The 22,983-nt window shown below is 43.2% G+C and overlaps 1 long non-coding RNA gene across 2 annotated transcripts; it reads left to right on the forward strand.

The window, feature by feature from the left end:
* The first annotated feature begins 6 nt into the window (after nt 1-6).
* LOC104909656 lies at nt 7-22,960 on the forward strand. 2 transcript variants are annotated; one of them, XR_002111954.2, is made up of 5 exons: nt 7-151; nt 1,225-1,372; nt 2,682-2,782; nt 20,064-20,169; nt 20,288-22,960. It is a non-coding gene; the product is annotated as an uncharacterized LOC104909656 (long non-coding RNA). The 2 variants fall into 2 exon arrangements; XR_004158865.1 differs by lacking the exon at nt 2,682-2,782.
* The last annotated feature ends 23 nt before the right edge of the window (nt 22,961-22,983 follow it).

Consider the following 22,983-nt stretch of genomic DNA (forward strand, 5'->3'; position numbering starts at 1 on the left):
GTTCCCTGCTGCGGAGCACGCGGGGCTGGCCGCTCTTCCCCTTCCCGCCACTCAGGCTGCTCACAGAGCATTCGAGTCCTCGGACACGCAGCAATGAGCAGGGCGGTAAAAATGTCAGCCTGACGTGCTCAGGTGGAAAACGGCGTGGAAGGTACGATGGCGTGTGGTGAACTTGACGCTGTGTGGCAGGAGAACAAGCGGCTCAGCCCATGGAGTGGGATGGCGTGGCAAGGAAAGCAGCGTCACCCACATCCATTGCTTCCAATCGAGCAGTTCCACATGCACCTCTTAATGATGCGACATTTCGATCCTTACTGTTTGGCCTTCCAAATACAAATGGAGTAGGCGCATCGTCTGCCCGTGAATATCAGAGTGAGAACTTGCAGACGTTCGATGGTAAAACGTGAGCCCTGTGAGGCACTGCTCCTTGTGAGTACCTCAGTGGCAGCACAGACTGAAGTGCAGCAGAATTGCCAACTTCCTGACTTCACTGCCAGGAATGTAAACCAACATTAAAGATGATTTTTAAGAGAAATAGCAAGTTAAACATTTGTACAAACATATCATCAAATAGAGGTTGCACCGCCTCTCTCTAAACCTCTTGCCTGCTGGCAAAAATAAAACTGTTCCAGTGACATTTTCCCTGCTCTGCTGTGACAAGGGCTGCATAAATATAGGCACCGTGGATTAGAATAGACTTCAGCAATCTCCAAAATCCTTTCTAGCAGCCGCTTCTGCAGAGTTTCCCATAGCTATGGGAGCCTAAGCTGGGTATGTATGGGAGAGGGTGACAGTGTAGCACATCCCTGATGGCAGTAGTCTTTACAAACCCTGGGGAAGAGATGTGCTGGCTGGAGGAAAGGAGAGAGGATTTCTGACCCCAGCTCTGTTATAGATTTCCTGTGTGGGCTGGGTTAAGTCATGTATGTGAGGATCTTTGATGGCATGTGCAAGGAAAATGCAAATCTTTCCTTCAACTTTGCCTACAGAAAGCAAGAAGTGTGATGATCTGTAATGCCAGCCTAGATCATTTTGACACTTGCTTAAAGAGCAAAAGACTCGTGTCTCCAGTGGAGAAGCTGCTGGTGCCAAACCGATCAGTGTCACTCAGAATCAAACACAGCATCTTTTTTTTTCTTTCTTTTTTTTTCCTAGCTAGAACAGCAATCGGATGTGTTATAGGCTAACTGATTTTCTTTTCCATTTTTATGCTTCACATTCTAGGGCAAATCCTCTGTTACTACCAGGAGCTGAAGAGGCTGCTGCTCTTGCCAAGAAAGTGTAGTCAGGTTGCTGTCACACATAGGACAGGCAAGGACTGATATCCAGGGCCAGCAGGAGTGATGCTTCTCGTGTGTGCATGGCACTTCAAGTAAGTCATCACAGGAAAACGTCAGAGCAGAGCTGAGAGGGGCAGCAGGCTGAATGTTTGCAAAGTAAATGTCCTATATCAGTACTGTATTTTTATATGAGTTACCGTCAACTAACACATGTAAAAACCAAATGCTGGAAACAAGAATAACACTGTAGAGCCTGGGAAAAGCTCCACCAGTCCTTCCTGGTTACCCACAAAAAACAGGCAAACAGCTAACTAAGCCAAAAAATGCGCACAGCTCGGCGAACATAGTTGTAAAACAGCCAAGCTATTTTCTCCTCCTTGCTTTCTTTTCCTCAGCTAGTTACAACTTAGCAGGCATCTTGCCGTCCGTGCTGCTAAACAAACACAGGCAAATCAGGCAAATCACTCATTCCAGACAACAAATGGATTTTTACATTCTTTCTGCATATGTGAATCCATTATCCTAAGAGGGCCCAGAAGAAAGTGGGCATTAGCTTAATGCAGCTCTGAAAGAGGAACTGTCCGGATCAGGAGAGCAGGAACGGTGGAAAGATCTGTCTGATTGCTAAATCACTTTAAGCCAGTGACCAAATCCATTTCAGCTGCTGGCCTGTTTGTGGCTGGTTTGAAGTGAGCTGGCTATGGCTTTTAGCCCAGTTCTTCGAGGTGTCTGTGTCATAGTATCACAGTATTTGCTGGCAAACTCGCAAACTGAAAAGCCAGGAAACCAACGGGCTTGCGTATCTCCTTCTTACCCTGAGAGCTCAGTCCCCCCAAGTCAGATATGGGGCGCTGGTATGCGGTAGGTCAGGGCACGGCTCCGTTTTCAGGGTTGTACCTGTTCCCTGCTTATTCTCAGCAGTGCACTGATCTCTGAATCTGTTCCTGGAGCTCCTTTCTCCACCACTGACGTCATTCACATGTGAAGGGGGAAGAACAAAGACGGCACTCGCCTGTTTTCTTGTGTGATTTTTCAATACCCATTTCCCAATCCCGACCTCCAGAGTAACAACATCCTTCCAAACCGCCCCCTCTTGAAATGCCACAGTAGCCAAACAGCTGCAAATCAAAACACCTTGTAAACAAGTGACTGAAATCCCGTGGGATGCCCGAGGGCTTGGGCACGTCTCAGAGTGATTATAGTTCCTGCTATACAAATTAGAGTCCATGTCGCACAGTTTGTGCCAACTCCAAGCTCTTGCTTTTTATTTTTAGTCCTATTTGTTGAAAGGTTGTCATGATATAAAGAATGACGTTTGATATCAGTGATACACAGATAAAATTAGATAGTAACCAGAAGTGATCATATGGCTAATCCTCCCTACTGTGACTTTTACCACAGGATTTGGGGTCCTAAGGGCCTCAAGAACAGCTTTTCTCTGAGTGCATTTCGCTTCTCATCAGCAGGCAGCTGAAAAATTGGTCTCATACTGGTTATGTGTGGTAAGTCTCACGCAAAGAAATGAATGTCATTGTCATTGCTTATGCCAACAACTGGGACCATCTGGGACACTAAAGACAACATTGTCTACGTTTGTACAGCTGATCGAAGGTTGTTTTTAGCAAGCCTCTAAAAAATCCTCCCTTTTTGGGCCAGCAGAGCAAGGCTTTTAACTTCCAGGCATGGTGTTTTGTATGCAGAGCAGCTTAAGTCAGCAGCAGGGCCCAGTCCTGAGACTTTTTAGTCCCGCAGACATGCCATCCACATTGATGCTGGAGACTTTATTCCTGTCTTTGGAAGAAGAGGCTGCCAAGGGGGAAGATGGGGTAAAAGGTACACTGCCTTACATCTCTAAAGTAGAGCTTCTCATTTGTTTTGGCTTTTTTTTTCCTTCTCGACTTCAGATTGCTTTTGTACCTTGTAAAATAGGAAAACAGAAGATGTAACTAGTTAGTAAACACTTCCTATTGCTTAGAAACACATGAAATTCAAATAGGTAGCATACCTAGGGCATCATCAGATTACAATGGGATTGGTTGCAATTTAGCATAAAGGAATTTGTGCTGTGGTATTGTGGCAAAGAGTGTATCAAAAGCACAGCTGTGAGTCGGTTGCTTTTAAGCAGGATATGTAAAGGTGAATGGAGAAAATAAGTATGCAATGTGAAGGTGTGTGACACTGATGGATTCTTTTCCTCCTGTAGCTTATTGTAGGAGAAGTTCAAATGCCTGGACAGGTGCCTGGACAAGTGCCTTTTGTGCCAAAAATCTGTTTGATTGGTGTCTAACTCCTATCACCTTGTGGCAAGAGAGTTTCTAAAGCTTTAAGCTAGAACAGTCAGCTCTCTGGAAAAAGAAATCCACCACGTTCAAATGTGGCGAGTGGAAGTGGTCCACCTATTTTTTAGTTCTGGAAAAAAGTTATTTTCTTCTGGAGAACTAGAAGAAGGATAGGGCTTCCTGAGTGCCTCCCTCGAGACTTCCTCACTTGAAAGAAGGTCATAGGGTTCAAAGCTGTTTCTCAGGTTCTGCTGTGTAGCATTTCTGTGATGTCATGCATCATTATAAACAAGTTATTATTTCATTCAGTGTTTTGGGAAATGATGGGACTGGAACAATACACCCACAGCAGTTCCCTCCCTTATCCCAGCTGGCTCTTTAGTGAACTGCTTCTGAGCTATACCTGGCTACATGATGTCTGTCTGTCCATATCTGGTAACACTGCACCTCTGGGTAATTTGGAGTAGGAATACCGATGAATTTTTTCGTATGGGGTGGAGGGGTGGGAAGGAGGAGAGGGACATACATTTGCAGTGTCGTGTCATTTGATGGCTGCTTGGTGTAAGACCCTTGGACTGAGAAGGCCTTGGGGCTGCATTGCTGCAAGCACCGAATGCATCATCACTCCTTTTCCTATGCTTGTGCCACCGAAATCAGTCAGTCACTTACATCTGATGGTATAGCAGAAAAAAGAAGCATGATAGTGTTCCATTCACTTCTGTCTGTTTAGATTAGGTTTGAGCTAGACCTGAGATTAATACTTCAAAAAAAAAAAGAGGAATGAGTGCTAGAAATGAGGTGCAAGGCCCATGTAGAAATCTGTTTGAACCCATAGACACATAACCATCTCTAGCTGGTTCCCTAAACTTTCTTCATCTGCTGTAGTCCTTCTAGACTCATTTTACCTAAAGATATTCAATTAAAAAATCTTGATGATGCACAAAGAGTATGCTCTTTGTGACCAAAGTGACCTTTGCACAGTCTCTGGAAAATGATCGTCTTCCCTCTCTCTGTTTCATACACACTAGCCACCTGGCCTTGTCCTCTAACATACTCAGCTATGAAGACAAAGCCTCCTGCACAGGAGAGACGTTCCATTTGGTCAATAAGATTAGCACAAAAGAATTACTCCTAGGTGGCCTGTTTAAGGAATTTGTTGATTTTGTTTGATTTGTCACCTTTTGCCCATGATAAACTTTTTGATGCTGCTAAACTACTCAATCAAATAATTTAAAGGTAGCTCAAGCTATCTGGCTGGAAATATTCCTTTCCTAACAAAGAACAAGATATTTCTCCACATTGCTAGATAGATAAAATCTGCTTCAGCTCCCCACAGAACAAAACTAGGCTGAATCATATGTTTTCATCAGAAGTTGCCCTACCCAAAGGAACCAGAAAAACATTGCAACTTCCTTTTTTTCCACCAACTCTTACAACATAGGCTCCAACTTTACCTTTACAGGAAAAAGTGCTCTTTGTAACCATGATGATTGATACGAGATATGCATGTATATATGATGAAGATCGGGTCCATAGCACCTGACCTGTCCACACATTCTGTACCCTCATACAACCCAGTCCATACTCCAGATGGAGTGGGAAAAGACAGGTGGGTTGGTATTCCCAGTCCTGCCTTTCACTAGCTTCTGATGATCTAGCTCAGGATAACTGAGCAGATCTCACCACTTCCCTGCTATAAAAGTTCTCTTGCATCATTTTGCAGTCATGATGCTCCCACTGAACAGTGCACATACTCCAGTATTTAGCTGTCTGTAGTGACCTCATGCCGGTATGAAAAAGATGGTTTCAGCACTTCATGCAAGCCGTAAAACAGAAGGATTTACTGGAGAGGGAGTAAGTTTGTATTTAAAGTGTCTGCAGAGTTAAATCAATTCTCAGGGTTTTCGAGCTGCTGAACAGCCAGAGGCAATCATTGCACTTCTCTCTTTCCAGTTCCAGTCTTTTACCTCTTCTAGTCAGAGGCTGTTTTCTGCTTTCTACTTTTACAGCCACTAGTTTTGTAGGGTACCACCACATCTGATCATCTACACCAATATCCTGGTATAGGTGACCCTCCCCTTGCAGGACAGTCTGCAGAACACCTCTCCAGCTGCCCTCCTGTCTGTGATACCTGTAGGTGAAATACAGGCAAAATTCAAGTTAGACATACATCTGACACCAATTGCATCTGGCAACCAGTCCAGCACTGCAGAAGACTGCCCCAGGATTTCTGGTTATTTATAATTCAGCATCAGATTCGACCCAGTTGCTCCTGGTTAGAGATCGTTTTGCAATAACAAACTAAGATTACATGAAGAGCTTAAAAAAGAATTTCACCCCTCCAGGGCTAAATTATTTCCACTTATATACAACTGTCATATCTTAAAAGGGCAAACCCAGAAAGCTAACACTGAAAAATGTAACTCTACAACTGAGGTTATCTGCCTGCCCTCCCTGGGCAATCACATCTCATATCTGTAAGGCCCTTCCTAGCAAAAACCAAAATTCAAGCTAAGTGGATGGAAGTTTTATGTGCAGAGTAGGAAACAACAGCTTGGGAGGAGGTGTATTTGAATGTAGAGCCAGATAGAAAGACAAACCTCAAACACCATACGACTGCTTTTACAGAGCATCTCACTCATGTCTGGTAAAATCACTCCATGCTCACCCAAACTTTGCAAACTACTAATCACCAACTGAGAAAGGCATGGTGACGTACATGTTACGGTAGCATCCGGCACTGGCAAGCAATCCACTTCCATATGTAGCTCGGAATCTATTCCAGACATTTTATAACTGATGTATTTTTCATGAAATAAAAAGGGAAAGCAGGGGAATAAAAACCTTCTGTAAGAACTCACCTGTCACGGTGAAGGTCTCGTGCTGATCAATTCACCTTTAGTGAGCAGAATCAGGACCGGATCTACACAGGGACATGAAGGTCATGCCTTCTCTATATTCTCTGTGAATATTCCCAGTCACATGATAAGAAAACAGTCATGCTTCACAGAGTGGCTCTATTCAGCTCTGATTATATACTTGGATTAATAATTGAGGCACTTGAGGGGCAAAAGTATTTCCCTGAAGAACACCAGAACTACAGAGGGAGAGAGTTCAACACAACAAGATGTGGAGCTGCTCACAGCCCTTTGTTCAAAAAATTTCCTACTAAGAGGATTGTACTCACTTCAGGAACCTGGAGGATGCAGGCTTTATTGTCAGCTTTCCTTTTGCCCTCTTTTCTGTGAGGGCAAAGGAGAAAAGTGGACAGGAAGAAAGGAAAGATAAGGAAAAGAATAAACATTTTGCACTGTCTTAAAAAAAAAAATCATCTTATTTACATAGAAATCCTGGGTTATAGAGTTTCATCCAAGAAAAGAGAATTTCCATGTTTGTTTGTTTGTTTTAGTTCTGCCTATGGAAAATACCTCCTGTTGAAGTTTTTTTGGTGGTTTCTTTCATTTTTTTATGTGAAATCAGAATCCAGCACTGTGTTACTTCAGAGAACACCGAGCCCAGTGACTATCCTTGACAAGAATCCTGGTCCATTCTTCAGCCACAGTGATATCTTATATCTCCAGCTGCATTGATTGCATGGGGTGGCGCTCTCCTGGTTTGGGCTCTGTGTGGTCCCTCTCAGGAATGAAATGAGAACAGACTGTCAGAGAAAGTTGTTGAAACTCTCCTTCATTGAGAGAGTTAAAAAATTGCTATTTATGTCTCCCTGCCATTTGCTCCCCTCTTCCCATTAAGTGTGTTAGTATTTCACAGAATCACAGAGTCATAGAGGTTGGAAGGGACCTCTGCAGATCATCTACTCCAACCTCCCTGCTAGAGCAGGTTCCTGAGGGTAGGCTACACAGGAAAGCATCCAGGAAGGTTTTTAATATCTCCGGAGAAGATAACTCCACAACCACTCTGGGCAGACTGTTCCAGTTTGATATCACTGACTTCGTGGGCTGTGAGAGACTTACTATAAGAGCCCGAGTGATCCTCCAGGGTGCACATCCCTGAAACGTCACTGAATTCCACCCTAACTTTACTGCCAAATAATTCTCAGAGGTGTTGCTGTTGGCTCTGTGTGGAAATGCTGAGGCACAGCAGCAATGAGTTCAGCTTATAAGGAGCTGTGTGGTCCCTTGGTCAAATGTGCTCAGCTGTGAGTGGAAGTGATAGTGTCAGCAGTCCTTCGTGAGGCCAAGGCTGTGTGGCCAGTACCCTTCCACTAGCACGTGGAACTAGGATGGAAGGTGACCCACTCCATAGTGAGCACTGAAATGACTACTGTCTGCTCTGCAAAGAGTGGCAGTGAGGTAGAAGGAGTAAATGATGTATGCAAGGGCTTTGGTAACATGAGAGTCAGAGGTAAGTTTAGAAATGGGGGATTAATATGGGCTTCTATGTTCACACCACATGCAGCTGTACCCCTTTCAATACAATCCCAAGGTTTAGAGAGACTGAATTGCTGTAGGCATCCCAGGTTCATTCAGTCAGATGTAATTTTTCATTCAACCTTTTGAAGTAAATCTGCCAGTTGCCATTCGTGGCTTCGTTGTCTCAATCCTAGAACTGCTTTGCAAAAAGGTCAAACAGTATGAAATACACCAATAGGCAAAGGCCATATCATTTATTCTTATTTTTTGCATAAGAAAGGGAACAGTTTGCAATCAGTGATTTAGTCTTGGATGGCAGAGTGTGTAATCCTCCATAACCCTGCTGCAACCTCAGTTTAGCAGAGAGGATCAAGTAGCTCCCCTCCCTGCTCTGTTCCTTGTCATTGCTTCCTGTTAAGTTTTCTGTCCTCTGGAAGCAGCCTGTAACTGACTGACTGATTGGCAGAAATCTAGTAGGATTAGCTGAGGTTCTTGATCAAAACTGTTAATTTTCCAGTAGATCTGAGGCTATACAGAAATTCTAGGCAGTGGAACACTTACACAGACTATCTTCCACTGCTTATGCAAGGGATACATTGCATCCAAGTCTCTGGCAACTTTGGAATCACTGATTGACTCTCATGCTTGGCTCAGAGTTGTCATTTGGATGATACTGCTTCCCCATAGACTGACTCTCCCATGGAAAAGGAGGACCCCCATTCCCAGTCAGGAATTAATGAAAAAGTCCTGGCAGTGACTTGGTTCCAGCAGCTCAACTGCTTGAAAATCCGGACTAAAATTCCCAAATCAAAATGATAACCACTACATCCAGGCTTTTCAGATGTATGGCTTTCTTTTAAGTTCATTGGCAATCATGAGAGATTTCCCACTGATTTCAGTGAGTTTTGAATGCTGACTTTCATGGAGGGATTTTCAGCTTAAAGAAGGTCAAACCTCATGCCATTTGCCTTCAGATGCTTGGAGTCTTATCAACTATTATAGTCATCTATGGGGGTATGTGCCACTCCAGAGAGCAGATGAAATCGTATCTCTTTCCATTAGCTATAGGTTGGTTCAGGACATTTAGGTCTTGTTAAATGTCCTACATTAAGCAGTCGTTCTGAGTGGTCTCAGTTTATTTTCTCTGCACCTCTTGACAGCTTGAAGATAAAGACACTTCTATCTTCCCATAGATAAGAAAAGTTGGAAATCTTTGAAAAGAAAGCTTTAATTATTATTCTTCAGCAAAGGAAACCCACTGTCAAAGGAATCCACACACACAAGCTTCTGTCTTCACCAGACCCTCTCATCTCTTTCAGTACAACCACATTACCACATTGCCAACTGACTATCAGTTCTTGAGCATCCCAGCCATTGTTCATTCATATTTATTTCAGCTCCAACTAGTGTAGAATCTAGAGGCTAAGAGCTTTCTGCAAGATTGGTTTCAAGTAGATATGCAAAGAAAGGCAGCTGGGCAGTGGGCCTGTTTCCCTTCCAGCAGTTTTGTTATGATTTGAGATGTGAAATCTGCTGATGGGGTGGAGGCTGAACTGATTTGCTGAAGTAATTTGTTCACTGATATGAAAACCTCCACGTTTAAAAGAAATCAGACCAAAACCATACGATATTATCTCATGACCCCAAGAGTGGCTTTGCATTTGGCCACAAGAAGTGTGGCATTTTTTTAGTTACATGGAGCTGGGATTTTTTCATGCAGTGACTCTATTCAGCACAGTCGTGACTGAGGGAACTTTTCATTTCCTTGTGAATTACCAGATCAAACAGCCTTGTATAATCCCTGTTATAGCCTTTAAAGTTGAGCCACTTTTATTTTTTAAATTCTCTGTCAGAATCTATTTTTAAAGTTGCTATCGCAATAGAAATCGCAATAGAAATCTGCTGTTGCCAGAAATGAGGATGCAAATGCCTCCCCCCATTTTGTATAAGAGAATAAGTGAGTGGGATCATGCAAACAGAGACCTAATCTCACAGATGAGGATCCTAAAGGACTATTCAATCATTTCTGAGTCACAAGCCCTTCCTGAGATAGTACTAAGTTCCCTTCATTGATGGAAGGCAAAGAAAATAGGCAGGGCAAGGGAAAAGGTATGTGCAAAGAGGATTTGGCTTGTTTAAGAACAAAGGGAGTGTAGACCTATTCTCAGTAATTTGTTCAGGGTGATGTTGTCACTGGGAGTCTCTCCATTGATCTCAGCGGGCCTCAGGTGCCCTGATTCCAGTCTTCCTCTTTCCCCTCAGTCATTACAAATATAATAGCTCTTGCTAAATAACATCAATGAATGTTGTATCATGATGTTCAGCCTGCTGCTACCTTCTGCTATCTGTTTCAAGTAACTTGCTAGCTGGTTCAGAGATTACAAAGCAAGAAGAAGCCAGGATCATCATTAGTTTGAGCAACTACATACCGTAAACTGCAAGATCACACTGAATTGCTTTTTCTTGGAAACACAGAAAAAACTTCCAGGGATTTTTTTTTTTCTTTCTTTCTTTAAGAAATGTTGTCAAATGCAGAAATCCACAAGCCTTTTTTTTTTTCCTAGTCAAGATTTATCTACTTTCAGTTTCCTAGCATATTTATTTATTTGTCTGCCAGTATAAAGAGCTCTCCATTAGCAAAACTCTGTTTTTATATAGGCATACAGAGATTGCAGTCGAGTTAGCCCTTCACCTGATCTTTGTTTAAGCAGATTGAGATCCTGGAGTCTTTCACTGCAAGGCACATTTTAATCAGTCCAGTATCTCTTCTCTGTATTTTTTTCAATGTGTTATCATCCTTCTGGAATTATTCACAAATAACCTTTTCATTAGTCAAGCCGTTCTTCAGAGGTTGAATAATATTTGCCTGATGAATTTACACTAACCTTCCTATTGGTTGGTTAAATTGTTTGTGAGTTATTAACATGAACAGCTATGGAGGTCTCTTTTCCTACACCTCCACTGGCTGTAGAAAACAGTTTAATGTGTTGTTAGTCCTTCTCCTGGACAAGCCAATATGCCATCTGCCATCAATACTAGCTGAAGCCACAGTGAAATACCAACATTTAACATGTAAAAATGTTCCCGTGTCTCAGGATGGAAAGGGAGATTAAAAGAAACAGCTCAGCCCTTCTTGTTTCCTTCAGATTGCCAGATTCCTTAGGTGTGCAAGACATTCTGAGAGAGACATATTTTATACACCAACTGTACTCCTGAACTGCGGAACTCTCAAAACAAGGACATGTTTATCACCTCAATAAGCTTCATAAATAGTTGCTTCAGCTAATGCTAGTAACTCTACCTAGTGCTTCTTAACCTATCAATCCCAGAGATTTATTTTACTTACCGGGCTCCATGGTAAACGGCTGACACAGTGGGGTATTTGTGAACAAACAGAAGGCTGATGTGACTTCTGGGCAAAAGAAATCACACCACAGAGAAGGCTTTTCTCATTGAGAATCTCCTCAGTTATTCTTATTTACAATTGAGAGAGCTACATGTCCACAAGAAAGCTGTGTCTCTACAATTGCACAAATTTTAGTTCAGCTGAGTATAAAGCCAGATTAATTCCTTTCTCTTTGTCTACAATATTTTACTGTAGCTTGCTGCAGTGAAACAGTCTGTGGAACTTCCACTTTAGCTATTAGTTAGAAAGCCACTTGTTCGATTTCATGTTCTAGGCTTCAGCTGAACTCTCCTTTCTTCCCATCATGTGTTTCCACTGAACACACAACTTGGTGTGAAATAGCTCCTTCCCTATCCTGCAGCCTCCCCTGACCCTACCTCAACTAGATAGGAAGTTGTGGTTGTATTTGCTCTTTGTCCCTCTGAAGCCATAGAGCCAATACAGCCCAATCTCTCTTCTCAGCTACATGACACTCAAATCCCATCAGCCTCTCCCCCCATCCCACCAGGGGAATATCAGGATGATGAGAAAGCTTGTATCCTAGAGCATTACTCTTTTTCTGCAGTTTGGATCTTTGGAAGCAGTTCTCAGTGCCATCAGTATGGTGAAATAGCCTTTTTCTGCAACTTTTCAACTAAATTCAGAAAACCACAGCCACCTCCAAGCTTTGATCTCGAGACAAAGCCAATGACTGTCTCCTTTATTCCTCAGTTCTTTTTGCTATGACAGACACAAGTGCTCTCCTGTTGCTTTCCCTCTTCTTCGCTGTTCCCTCCATTCCCAAGAACTTGGCTAGGAGTGTGCAACCTCATCATCTCTGCAGGAAAAGATGTGTGTGAACTTCTGCTCATAAGTCACAAAGACAGTACTAGACCAAGGGCAGTGGGGTTGGCAGAACCTAGGTGATTTGGCTCTAAATGTTAAGACAGTGAGCCTTCCTGCTATTGTTTTGCATCAGTATGCCTTGCTGCAGGAGGTCATGCACAGACTGTCCTGGATGCTAAACATGCCCAAGAGGGAAAGGAAATGACCATATCAGGTATCTGGGGCCAAAGAAGAGGCAATTTGTTAACTACATGTAGCAAAAAAAATTTGAGGGAAGAGACTACAAATAGCAAAGTATTTCCAAGATGCTCAAAGTCAATTCAAACATGCCACCTACTTGACCTGAGCTTGGAGACTTGGTAGATATGGGGCAGATGGCACTGAAGAACAAGGGAAGATGAGGTTCTACGCTCCCAAAGGATTTATTGTAAAAGATGGTCCTTATCTCTTCTGGTCTCTGGACTTATGATAAAGACCTCAGTTCTGCAGAAAGCTTTCATACAGCCAAAAGCTGAAGACAAAGGGCATTCAGAATTTCCCCCAAAGTCATATGAGAATAGTCTTTTATAGTACAATACTTTTTAATGTGGATATCTTGAGTCTACCCCTTCCCTGCCAGAGCCTGATTCGTGTAATGCTGAGAAGATAGGGCACATTTTTAAATGTGTCCACTCATTTAGGATATGCCAGTTTCAGTCATAGTGGCCTGTGATTAGGGTGCTAAGCAAACTTCATAATCATTAGTTTCAAAATACTGTGTGCTCAGTACTTCTGGAGCTCTTACTGTCTCAGTTTCTTGGCAATTACAGTGACCCTAGGCGTGATGACAGAGAGGAAGGTGAGCTCTTGAGCTCTTCGCCCTGGGTAGAGAACGTAGAGAAGTCCATGATTCATTATCTTCCTACACATCCCAAAGTAGTACAAGTCAACACTGGTGAGCCATAATCCTTTAGGAACTTTGTGTGCTCTGAATCTCATAGAATTGGAGAATTGAGGAGCACGTCTGAAATCCTGCCATGAAACTTCCTGTGTCTCAAAGCCTTTTCAGCTCACTAACTTGAAATACACTGCCTGTGTGGCTCATAGGCAAATGAAACCAAAGGAAAAGAGAAACCAACCTAACACTGAGGCAGGTAAGTGTTCTTTCATAGTTTTTAAGTGCCACCGAGGGAAAAGCATTATCATTACAAATACAGCTGCAATTTCTTTGAATCCCTCCCTAACATTTGTGGTAGATCCCTTTTGTCATGTATGTTTCAGTTCTTTCCTAAAGCTTTGCCACAGCGTTTTGGACAAGGAATTCAAGTACCTGGCAGCTGGAACCATGCCCCTATTAAGCCACCTAAAGACTGACATTCCAGGCCTCCTCTCATGGAGAAGAATTTTGGTCCTCTAACTGAGCCCCAGCATCCTGAGTATAAAACCTGTCAGATTTCATTGTTAACGAGTGAAGAAATAAATTTGCTCTAATTATTCTATGAATAGCCTTGATGGAATTTTACAGGGAAGCAGTTTTGTCTAGAGATTATAAGAGGAGACTGAGCCAGGACTCTGAGGTTTTATTTCTGATTCTGCCCCAATTCCTTGACTGACCCTGAGTGAATGTTATATCTCAGTTTCTCCCATCTGTAAAAAGGAGTGATGATGTCAAACTGCCTGACATGAGTGTTTGTAGGCTTGATTAATTAACATCGGTGAAGCAATCAGTTGAAAGACGCTATAGCAATAAAGAAATATTTCTAACTGCCTTTGGTATTGGGCATTCTTTTTCACGTGCAGACGACACAGCTCTCAGTGAGGGAGAATAGAGCTTTCAATCTACTAATTGGTGCCTGAATATTAAGACAAACTGATGTGCAACTGAGTAATGAATTCAATAAAACTGCATTTCTTCTTCTGAGCAGACTTTTGCTCAGCTATTTGTTAGTCTAAAATTTTCAATGAATTCCTTTATGTAAACAAATGTTTTTGCAAACTATTTACTGTCACTGTTGAATAGTTTCTGTCTGTGGAGACTGGCCAGTCGACTAACATGTCAATTGTGTCTGCGCTTTAAGTGGATAAATCTCACATAGAACTCTCTGAGTCTGACCACTGAAATCAGTTTTTTACCCATTTGATCACAATGTTCTAACTTGGAAACTGTGATAGAGTCCAGCCTTGTTGAAGTACAATGCCTTCCAAGAAACCATGGCTTGAATAACAATTCGTGTATTGTATTTACCTCCGTGTGTGTGTGTTTCTTTGCATGTACTTTTTGAAAACAGACTTCTGAACCACGGGGTGCTCATAATCTAAAAGTCAGTCAGTATGATAATGAAGTGAATTTGTATCTTGAAGTACAATTTCTTGAACATGTGTTGTTTTCCATTTTACTTCTGACCAGGATTTTTAAAGCAAGTGTCTTTGTCCTTAACATCCCACTGAGTCATGAGTCAAACAGGACCACTGCATTTGACTTGACAGAGCTACTTGTAGTTATGTCATTCTCAGAAGATTTTCCATCTCTAACTTCAAAAGAATGCTAATCTTTTTAACCTCTGCTTTCCCCAGTAAATATCAAACATATGGTCTGCAGGAGATATGGACCACCAACAAAATCATGGGAAGCTCATGGGCTTTGAGAATGGATGTGAGCAAGACGCTCCAATAGAACAGGATTGGCAACACTCCCAGCTTGTGTAGGCTTATCAACATAAGCAGTATAGATCCCAGGCACCATCCACTCTGTGTATATCCAGGCTTTAAACTTAAACCAGATCTCCAGCTCCAACTGTCACGTCTTTGCTGCTGATGTCCTGCTCTGTCCCATGCCTGTTGTGCCATCTCCTGTAGTTTGGAGAGCCCACACAGTTGTTTTCCCCTGCAGTTGGGAAATTGAGGCCCAGTGTGCTCTTTATTGTCTATACTTCTTGCTAGTAATGTTATTTTTCTGATGAAGTCAGGAATGTGCTGTGATTGCTTCTGGGGATGCAAAGTAAGGCCAAGCATGCAGAAATTGGGAGGTTGACCTTTTTTTTTTTTTTTGGTAGAGAAAGAGCTCATTCTTTCTCAAAGCCATGAGACACTTGAGGAACATGGTGCCTGAAGGATCTGTTCTACTGCAAATGTGGAGCCATCCTCCATATTATCTCTGTGAGTTCTCCTCAGCTCTGGTTCACACTCAGGGCTGTCATTTGTAATGGACAACACGACACCCATGTCCTGCTGAGGTACACTCTGAAGTGTCACAACTCAGAGACAGGAGACTGTCTGAATCTCTTGACCCTCCTCTGTCAGAGATCTCTCACCAAGGTACTGACTCTGATTCACTACAATTATACACAAAGGCTGGTGGCAGAGCAGCCAGAAGTGTTAGAAGACAAGCCTCCCTCCTCTTTACACTATACAGATCTCCAGAGTCCCATGTTTAGGTAATGCATCCAGCTTTTCCACCTTGAACAATGATAGGTATGCCATGACACTGAGCAAGAGAACTTTGAGGAAGTTTTTTGTTTCAGACTGGCCTTTCGGCTTATGTCTGAAGACTCATGTTGGGCAGCGTGCTAGAGATAACCCAGTAGTCAAGCAGCACTACAGTCATGAAATGAAGTACCTGAAAATTACTGTACGTGAAAAACGCAGTGGTTGGTACTGACATATGGCACAGTGCAGCTTGGGCAAGCAGGTGGCTGGATGTTGCTTCTAGCTTATCCTCCACCCAAAGCACACCAAGGGCCTTTGTAAATGTGTGGCTACTTCCCCCTAACAGTACTCTCATGAATGTCTCAGTAAGAGCTATTTCCATTTGCCAGGAGGTGTGGTAGCTAGCCTAAGGCCATCCATTGGCTCCCAGGCCCCCAAATTTTCTGTGCAATTAAAGACAGAAATCTTTCCTTTATCAGTTCTGTAACACAGCACCTGGTGGCAGTCAGGCAGTCATCTGACAGGTTTCATGAAACCTTTAAAGCCCTGGAGAGAATGGCTGAACTTACTGTTGGAGTCTCTCATCTTGTTTTCTTGCAGACAGAGAGTCAGATCTCTTGTAACAATATGAACTGTGAATGTATATACTGCGGTATGTTTTTATGCCAGGGTTATTTACCAAAATTGGGCCTTTTGGGAAAGAGGAGACGATTTTGTAAGGTTTCCTACTTATTCTTCTATATAGAGTTTCCATACTTATTGTATTTGCACAATGTGGTCACTCTCTTGAACTGGCTGATCCTCCATCCCTTCCAGGACTGGGTCTGCACCACTAGGCACTACTTTGCAAACAGCTGATGAAGTCTTCCTGTTCTGGGGAGGGCCCTGCTCTCTACACATTGGGGACTACAAATTCTGTCCCAGCTACTGCTGTCAAGTGAACTTGGTGTACCTCATGGGAAGCTACAGGTGTTGATGGCACACTGTATCTACTGGAAGGTTTTGTCTAAGTTGTGGCCAGAAGTAGGAGGAGTGAGAACAGCCTCTTTGCCCTCACTATCCGAAGTATCTGCTACCCACAGCCCAGCTTGTGTTGCCATGGAGACATTGCCCTGATGGCTAGCAAATTCTGATCATTTCAGTGAAAATAATTTGATGCAATCAACAGAGACATGGGGTTTGCAGTTGCCACACACACACAGATACACACACTCCTGCAACTGCCTTCTTTGTGTCATGATTTCAGCAAGCGAGCAGACAAATTTGCTTGTAAGACAGGAACATGTCAGCCAGAGGGGATGGTTACAAACATGGCTTTCTCCAGCTCAGATTAACAAGACCTCCTCCTGCTGCTTGGAACAATGCATTGTTACCACAACAGGACAGCTAGTTAAGCAAAAAAAGCCAAACTCAATCCACCCAAACATTAAAGCTTTCCCCTCCCCTTCACCAACAGACTTTTCTTGTCAGGTTTAAATTGTTTGCCAGTAAGTGGTGGAAAAAAGCTGTTGCTCTGTCTTGGCCCGTATTTATTTGCAGCCTCAAATCAATAGAAGATAGTACTGTGAAGCTAACATCAGGGGGTGCAAGAAAATGGCATTGCCCTGTAGTAAAATTATGGCTACTTTCTTGGAGAGCTGAGTCCCACTGGTGTCTATTTTGTGCTACTCCATTTCAGCTACGCTGCCTGGGCTGACATAGCTTGGCTGTGTGCTGTAATTTCAGTTTTGCTAAACTAAGAGCAAAATCCCAGAAGGCACAAGCAGCATTACCCAGCTCAGTGGACATACCCAGCCTTGGCTATGTTGCCTCTGCACATCTCGGCCCAGTGTGAGGTACACTGGGAGGGCAGTAGGAAAGATATTTGGCGTTGCTCTTACTTGAGGGATGCTGCTACATGCTTCTGGGTGAGCCAGGTAGTGGATGGGAGTTGTATAGAACTCCAGTCTCCCAGTCTGTCAAGCTTGAAAGTTTTTCCAGCTTTCAATTTTGTCTAGAGTTTCTCTCTTAAGACTCCCCCCTTCTTCAAACAGAGCCTCAACTCTGGCTGGGTCCCAGAGATAGATACCAAATGGTGCTTTTTTCCCTTTCTTTTGCTCTTTCTTCCTTCTCGTGAAGCTGGCAGACTCTCCAAACACACATCCAACCAACGCACAGTGCATTCGAAAACAGGCCATCTGGCTGAGCACTCCTTGAGAATGAGGAGACAAGAAAAACAACCCTCTTGGAGCTGGCAGCCGAAAGGCAGGCAGCCCGTACGGGGACTTGATCTCGTGGTGCAATCCAAGAGCCATCCAATCCAAGGGCATTGCAAAAAAGCTCTTTCCTAATGAGCAGAATACGGCTGTCTCCAGAAGCGGCTCCAAGTCAACAATTTGAGTGGGATGCTGTAACTCTCCTCGCTGCACATGTGCTCATTAATTAAAGCCACTTTGGAAGATGCCCCTGACACCCCCGCCAGTGCTGCCAGCCTACCCTCCCCAAAATCCTGCTTGCTGCTTTGCAGCCCCCTGCTGGGCAGGGAACTGCAGATCCCAAAAGAATGATGGAGCTTCAGCATCCAACTCTTAACCACAAAATGGACCCACTGCATCGCTGATGAGCAGCTGCATGGGGAACACAGTGCTGGAAGGAAGTTGCACTCCGTTTGCTTTGCTGTCATTTTTTTCCCATCTGAGTTTGGTAACAACCAGAGAGCTGCAGGCAGAAAACCACTCTGGACAGATCAGCGGGCAACAGGGATGGAAGTGAGCTTAGCAACCGTGTGTTGCAATCCTTTGTTATTTTTTGATGGCTAAGGACTAGGTTTACAAAATCAGGATGGCTGAGGTGAATGCAGATTGTTAGTAGCCGGATCCCTTGACACAGAAGAGCAGGGAGCACTCACTGAAACCAGGAGACGAGTTTAGAATAGATGAAAGATGCTACATTAAATTAGGTAGGGAATGTCAGGAAGCTGCAGAAACAGACAGTATCAGCAGGCCCAAAACGGGACTGGACAAATTCCCAGACAACAGATCCATAAATTGCTGCTAAAGGGAATAGGTGGGATGTACAGTCTAGAATCCCAATCCAGTAGAGATGAATGCTGAGGAAATGCAAGTGGAACAGAGAGAGGGAAGAGACCAGGGCTGTCAATCTCCCTGGACAGCCTCTCCTTTTGTCCCAGCTGGGAGCAGAGTGCTGGGCTGGGGGACCATTGCACTGGCTCTATTTTTAATGAGAATCTCTGTCCCTATGCCAGCTTGATCTGAACGTAATATCAATAGGCTGCTGATTTTCTAAATTATCAGAAGGAAGCTAAGTTTGATTTTTTTGGGAGGTAGAAGCTGGATTTGTAGAATATGCTTCCATGAATGTTAACTATCACAAGACTAGAGTAATTATATTTCACACAATGACTGAATGATTCATCTGAGCCTTTGTCTTCTAGGGATCTCTTTGTTTCTGAACCTGCTCTTTTAGTATTGATGGAAGAAGTGATAGCTCAGCCTTTGGGAGACCACACTCCCATGTCTCAGTCAAGTATATACAAATTTCCAACGGCTAGTTACCATCTCTGCATAGCTGTTTCCCATGTTTATGCTGCAGCTTTTTGCATGCAGTTGTGTTTCCACACTCAGGGATTACAGCTCTTGACTTTTGATTTTTTAACTTAAGAGTAGAGTTCTGTAAGTGAAAAACTCCTTAGTTATCTTGAAAAAATATTACAAAGTTCAGACAGCACCAGATCAGGTAATTAGAAGCCTTGTGTTTCTTGCCACTAAGGTATCAGAGACATTCAGAACCTCTTCTTTTTATCAACATATAATTTAGTTGTCCCAGCTGACAAAGATGAGGTCTAAAATTGAGATTTTGCATCACTATGTTTTTATACCCAGTGTGTTATAAGATTTAACAATTACAGGGAGATGTTCCTAGGCCAAAAAAAAGGGGAGGGCAGTGAGGGAGTAGATATGAAGGAGTCAAATATGCCCCTTATTTTTTGATGACCTAATTCAAACAGCAGTGACTAGTTTAGAAAAATGTGGAAGTGACAACTGATTGAGACCAGTACTAAGGCAGAATGAAGTCCTGCAGTTCAGTATCTAAACAATAATGGAGTGAATGTGAAAAGTAACTGAAAAGCTTCAGCGTGGAAAAAAAAAAACAACAACAAAAAATGGAAAAGTGGCACAAAAAATTGGAAGGGATCCCTGGAACACTGACTCTACTTCTCTGCTGTCATGATATCCTCCAACCAATAAAGTTCTTTCTTCTAATGGTTGTTTATTCACATTGTTCTTCTTAGGAGGTTATTCTGAGCTTCATTCTGCTGTTTTGAAGGCTTCTGCTAGTTTTCAGCCTGAATTTATTTATGACCAGGGTATATCTGTTTTAAGTTCTTTCCATTTTTAAACTCCAACCAACCTGTTATTAGCCACATTTAGTAAAAGTTTAGGGCATAATTCCTTTACTCCAAATATGTGTGATTTGTCCCTTTTTTAACTTACAGGAAAGCAGAACAATATGCCAAGACAAGATGAAACAGATGTTTCAGGTCTCCATTACAATTCAGACAGAAATTTAAATCAGCTGAAAACATCAGAACAAAATGTTTTGTAAGTATTTCTGCATTACCAGCTACTCAGGGGATAGTTACAGATAATATACCTTTCAGTACCTATTGCTTCCCTTACGGCCTTTGATGTGATCTTGTTAAAGGTAGATTCCTTTTAGGAATGCGTGCAGAGATCTAAAGCAAGTCATCTGGAGCTCTGGGAGCCTGGCGTCCCACAGACTGGATTCCAAACTTGCTCAAGATATTTGTGTAAATAGGACTATTGACACAGAGAATATCACAATGAATCTCAAAGTTGTGCTGTATTTGTATTCATCCTTGTATTCCAATGAAAGGTTTATCTTTCTGAATTAGAGTTTCTTAGAGCCAATTCCAAAATTAGATGTAGAGAAGGACCAATAACTTCAGTAAAAAAGATGAAGGGTCACCTCTTCCCTACCCTTACAGGCAGGACATGACAGATGCCAGTTGGAACAATTTTCTACTAAAAAATGAGTTTTGAGAGAACAAATATTTTCATAGAAAGAGTTTGCTTTCCTCCAAATATTACTCCCTTTCATAAGCCCCAAAGACTTAAAAGCAAAGAGATTTGATTGTTGGCAGTTTGGGGATTCTTCCCCTCCCTTTCCCCCAGCATTTTCCAATGGAAAATATTCAGGGTTTGGGTTTTTAGCCCTTTGCTAGAATGTCAACATTTTCCAAAGGCTGAAGGAGGGAAAAAGAGAAGAAAAGAAAAACATGTTCTGACCAGCTCCAGTCAGAGCCAAATGGCTCAATTCTGGATATGGTCAGGGAAGTATGCTGGAGGGGAGAAAATGGGAGCGCCTTGGTTCCAAGCACAGTCTGGGCTGAGGACTGTGTATCACAATCCATTTGTATGAGTCATTCCAGTCGACATTTCACCAGGGGAGCATGTGTAGTGGCTTTTAAGCACTTCAGGTCAATATGTTACTTGCAAACACTGCCTCATTGCTTACTACGGCCACTTCGGCTCTCTGTGTGCATGTGGGTTGTGCACAGGTACATTCTGTTCAAGTCCCCAATATTTCCATGACGTCTTTAACTCACAGAGGTAACAATAACACAATAGCACCTATCCAGACCTGTGAATTCAGCTCTCCCCCATTCATAAAAGAGGAGAAAGAAGTAGAACTGAGCCTACAAAAGCCTCGGACAGCTATGGAATTGGGAGAAGCACTGTTAGAACTAAGTTGACATAAAGGCAGCTAAACTACTCATGCATGTGCATGTACCATCCTGCTTTTAGTGGAAAAGAAATGGCTTCATTTCTCCAATGTGCTGCTGGTCCCCAGCTGCTTCCTCAGTCTCCAGAAAGCTATCCCAGCATTTGGGCACCTTCAAATCTGATGAAGAGAAGGACTACCTTTGCTTCTGCCTCTCCAAGGTGTCTCCCAGACCTGCAACGGGAGAGTTCTTGTATGGAAGACCCAGACTAGGTCTTTGTCCCCCTCTAGTGACTTGACTGCAAAAGAAGTTTTCTGAGTACTACCTCCAAGCAAGACAGTCCTTACTTTAGGCCAGGATGTTGAACGGTTTCTTTTTCAAAGGCTAGTAGGATATCTAAGCATCACGGGAAGGTCATATATTTATACACACTGAAACATTATCCATTAACAACATAAACATTAATTAGGAACTTGACTTTCTGCTCTAATAATCTGTGTGTGCCTGCTTTCCTCTCATGGAGGATGGCAGTCACAGACTTCACATGACATCCGTGTAGTCCTCCAGGAGACCTTGCTAGGTCCACTGTCACCAAAGAGCACACGTGGAGGGACTCCTGTAACCAAACACTTGCTGAGTCACAGCCCAGTTACCCCTGCGCTTAGCAAGGCATGCCAGCCATCTGTCACCAGCACATCCTCCTCACTGCTCTGTGACTCTGCGGGGAAAACAACAGGAGGCAGATTACATTAACTGAGAAGCCAGGCTCTCGTGCATCTTGACTCTGAGTAATTCCTTGCCTTCTAACCAGTGCTAGAGCCTTTGGTTCATCTTCATTTGGCCGTTCGTTGGGGAAGATAGTGACATTCAGGTTCAAACATTGAGCGCTTTGTCACTAATGAGTGACTCCAAACAAAGCCTGCTCTGGCAAGACATTGATAGTGTTGTGCAAAGTGTCCCTGCTACAGACGAGTCATCTATACTGGCCTCCTCACCAGTACTCTAAGTAAACCAGAGTGTTCAAAAAAAAAAAAAGCAAAATAGAGGGAACCCTGTTTCCTACATTCTTGTTTCCCAACTATGTCCAGTAAAGAGCATGTGAGCAGAGATCCTGTAGTGCCTCCTGTTCTAACTGACCTCCCTCCCGTGTTCTCCCTCCATTTAGTTGTGACCTAGAGATCTGCAGTCCTGGAGGGCACTTGTGGGGACACAGCTCCAAGAGAAGGGCGAGTTTCTTACCACGTTCCTGCACACCAATCAGATGCAGTGCTGCCCAGATACGTCAGCCAACCTGGGCTTGTGCAAGAAGCTTGCTGGGGGTGTGTGTTTGCATACCATGTACTCATGCAAGATTTCACAAACTCTGTGCTGCTTACAGCCAGACCTTCACCACTAGATTCCTTGCCCTCCTCTCTTGCATATTTGAAAGGCTGTTTTCCCTATTAGCTCCCCTCAAGGACAAGGCACCACACGGCAATCTGACTGCCCTACTTCATTCTAAAGTGATGAAAGAGTGTGGAGTGGATGGGGCCTTTTTTACTCTGGAGGAAAAAAGTGAACTCAATGCCAGGCACGGATCCCAGGCTGTGGAGTTCAAATCGTACTCTGAGCACATAATTCCCATTTGTGTTTGCGTGCATGCAGGGCGAGGGTGGGAGCTGGAGGGGGG

This window comes from Meleagris gallopavo, chromosome 2, assembly GCF_000146605.3.
Source record: "Meleagris gallopavo isolate NT-WF06-2002-E0010 breed Aviagen turkey brand Nicholas breeding stock chromosome 2, Turkey_5.1, whole genome shotgun sequence".
NCBI lineage: Eukaryota > Metazoa > Chordata > Aves > Galliformes > Phasianidae > Meleagris > Meleagris gallopavo.